The sequence below is a fragment of the Apis florea genome, unplaced genomic scaffold, assembly GCF_048593485.1.
Source record: "Apis florea isolate Af1SG1 unplaced genomic scaffold, ASM4859348v1 contig_1653_pilon, whole genome shotgun sequence".
NCBI classification, from domain to species: domain Eukaryota; kingdom Metazoa; phylum Arthropoda; class Insecta; order Hymenoptera; family Apidae; genus Apis; species Apis florea.
The window spans coordinates 472,917-477,229 of NW_028256433.1; positions in this window are offsets into that span (position 1 = coordinate 472,917).

The window sequence follows — 4,313 nt, forward strand, 5'->3', positions numbered from 1 at the left end:
TGTTCAAATCTGCCATTGTATAAACTCTTATAATTGTTTCTTTGGATTATAAGTAATAAATGATATCCGACCTTTGAATTTGATAATGGATTCTTCCACACAAATTTACCCTCCTCCCTCTTTATAAAATAATTTAAAAATTTTAAATTTATGTAATTATGTAAAAAGGAAGCAACTTAGTAATTGCAAACGTGTTCTCGGATTTGTATGTCATGCTAAAATTATTTTCAAATGAAGCATCCAAAAAATTTGACTGAATCTATTTCTCATAAATGTATTTGAGTAAAAAGGGATTATATAATTAATGTTATTTCATGATCAATATTCTTGTAAATTTGCCAAAGGCATAGTTCCCATATTTATTATAACTTCGATAAATCTCCAAAATTCTTCGATAGTCACATCATGCCAAGTTCGCTATATTGAATGCAATGATAGTACTTTTCCTTCTAACTTTTTTATTGTATAGTTATTTGTTTTGCGCACTATTTCACCGAATAAGTTCATTAGTAAAAAACAATTTAAAAAAATCTAAATTCATTTATTTATATTCGAAGATATTTTACAGTTTTGCGAATTTTTCGCAGGATACGAATTATATTCTTCACGGTATATCTTCTGATTCTATGCACGTTATTCATTCGAAACTTTCTGTGTCTTCTATGATATCTTCATTTGAACTCTCACATTCACTATCTATTATTCTTATTTTTCGCTTTTTAATTTCATTTCCATCTTCATCATCTTGCTTTCTCTATCGTTAATTTCTTTATGAATAAAAGTAATTTCGTCATTCATGAAAAATCAAACTCATCTTCATTTGAACTAATTTCATTAATAATTTCATTCCATGATTACAAAACTCAAAAACTTTGAAAATAATATTTCTATTGCCACGACTATCAAACTCGAACTAACGCCGAAGATGTAGTCCAATCCGCGATTACAGTTTAATTTGAGATAAAAAAAACTAGCCATTTGACAATATATTATTCTACACCTCATAAGATTATACGTGAAGAGCTTAGGAATCTATTTATATATATTCTAAAAAAGACAAACATAAATAAATATTGCCACCGTTCAAATTGTCGAATTAATCCAAGTTGTGTCGGAAAGTTTACTCCTCGAGTTATGGCGTCAACTCAAGTGCCTGAGAGTCATCATTGGAGCGCAAAGGATTAATATTGCTATCGCTTTTAAAAATTATTATATCGAGAATAGAATCTTATTAACAAACAGCAGATCTTCAATAATATTCTTATTAGCTTAATTACATTGAGCTATAATAAAATATTGAAATCTTATTATATTTGATTTTCTCCTATGAATTTCGGTAAGTAGGCAGATTCAGTGTCATGTCAACTTCTCGCTCTTTCGTCATCTCGCTCTATCTAATGCAAACTTAAAATGCTTATAACTCTTTAATTAAGTCTTATTGGACATATGTGTATATGAATTTTTTATCGTTTTGATGTCTAGAATCCATCTTCCAAAAGTGTCCTACATTTTTATAAACATCCTATATATATACAATTCATTCAATTGTTCTTGCTGATAATGCATTCCTATTTGGATATGTTTCGCATAGTTTTGCTGTTGTATAAATATTCTCATTATTGAAGAATCCAATATAGAAAAATTAGAATAGCATTGATGCATTCATGTGATCATTTTTCTCTCACTAATTATTGTTTAATAAATACTTGATATTTTACAATAATCGATTAACAAACTGATAAATAAATGGATAGATGATTGGAAAAGTTCGTTAATTTATATAAATTTTCATAAACGGTTTATAATATTACAATTATTTTTGCAATTAAATTTGTTAAAACAATAAGTTTGAAAATTTGTTTGAAAATTTTTTCATCCTTGCGATTGTAAATTACTTTAAATTTTAAATTACTTTAAGATCATTTATAAAGAAATAAGCTAAATTTTTTTTCTGTACATTCATAATACCAAATAAAAATTCTATTTAAAAAATATAAAATGATCTTAATATGACTTTGAAAAAAAATGGAAATAAAAAAAAAATTTCTTTAAGAGTATCATTCCAAATATGCCATTCTATAAAAATCACCTTATGTTTTTATCCTATCGTTTATCATTCAGTAATTACATTATTACATTTATCGTCATATCTTACATATTTCTTGAAATGTTGCATTTTATAAGTTTTATAAGTTTTGTTCCTTTTTTTTAATTCACTATTGATTTACATATAAATATATTTTTCTATTATATAGTTCTATTATATAAGGAAGTAAATTATAAAATAAATATTAAATATATATAAATATATATAATATATTAAAAAATACTAAATTAAATTTATATTTTAATAATAAAGCATTGAATAATATCTATTTCGTGATGGATTGCGAAATTATTATTTACAAGGAAAAATTCTTAATTCAGAAATTTAAAAAATGAAATTTTGGCAAAAAATGTAATACTTATAGGAATGTATTATGCAATTTTTTATATTGTCCGAAATCACTTTAAGGGAATGAAATTAATCCACGAAAATTCGGCTAATTTTCGATTTTATGTTAAATAGTTTAGCAAACTATAAGAAATGTAAAAAAAATTTTTAGACAAAAGTTATTTCTTTTTATATCGATTAGGATCATCTAATAAAATATTTAATAATTATTTATATAATTAAAAAAAGTTATAAATGTAGTTATATATAAATAAGTTATAATATATATATATATATATATATATATATATATATATATATATAATATAATTTATGTAACTATAATATAGTTACATAAATAAATTAATAATTTTTTTAAAATTTGTTTTTCAATTCAAGTAAAATTTTACTCAGCAGTTTAAACTATGGTATAAAAAAATATTTTTTGTTTTTAACAAATACAATTTTTTGTGTTGTTGACTTTCCTTGCAATTTTGAAAAGTAAGGAAATTTAAATTTATATATTTTTGTTTCTTATTAAACATTGGATTAATATATTAAGTGAAAATAAAGAGAAAGAAAAAAAAAGAAACTTATAAATATAATTATTTTATAAAATTATTTTTAATAGTTATCAAATTTTTTTATGTAATATATATTAACAAAAGAATAAAAAGTGTTTCAGCAATAATACAATTTGTAGCCGTTACTATATATAATTATATTATTTTTCCAATATGAACTTTTTGTAAATTTTTTTTTTTTTTTTGCTTTTTATTGTCTTAAAGGAATATTTATTGATTTTTATCAACATATAAAACAATTTTTATTTCGACCATAAAATGTTTATATAGCAATCTTCACATTTGGAAAGTTAACAAATCATAGCGATGAATTGCATGCAATGATTCTTACTCAATATTCGCAACAATTTTTTCTAAATTTTGTTTTATATCATATAAAAGATATTACGCCTTATATTCTTTTTTGAGCGTTCCACGTGTTATGATTATTATTTTTTAAAGAATTTTTTAAATTTTCTCAACAACACACGGTAATTCGAATAATAGGAGCTAACTGGACAAAATTATTTTTTTCCGATTTTGAGCTTATACGGAGATTTAATTTTTAAAAAATAATACTGCTTTTTATTATAATTTATCATTTCATTAAAAATATAAAAATAATATAAAAATATAACTAAATATATAAAAAAATTAACATTACATTTAATGTAATGTAAAATAACAAAGAAAATACATAATAATCGATATAAAAAAAATATACAAATATATAAATATATAAATACACAAATATACAAATATGTAGAAAAATAAAAAATATAATATAACATAAAATAAAATAAAAAAAAATATTTAAACAAAATTGAAAGAAACAAAAGAAAATGATAATTTTTTAAATATAGACTATAACATTAAAAATATGCATACAATGAAAAGTTTTATTCACTATTTGAATCTAAATCCAATAATTTCTTATTATCTTCTTATTATCTTATTATCTTCATCAATATTAATTTTTTCTTTTTCTTTGTCTATATTTCTTTTTAATAAATTTCTGATTTCATGATTTAACGAACTTAATTTTTTTTGGTAGTCAAAAACTGTTTATTAATAGATCAAAAGTTATTAGTAACATTGTTAGTAAATTCAAATTTGTATCTAACCTTATTATGTCATTTTATGAATACTTTTTTCTCGAAATCTACGAAAATCATTGTATTTTAGTTCTTATATTTTTTTCGACCAATCAGAAGTCTCAAAAATTTTTGCATGATAAAATAATTTGTATAATGTTACTGGCATATTATACCAGTATAAATTTAAATATAAATTTCTTGTACTATGACAAAATTTTG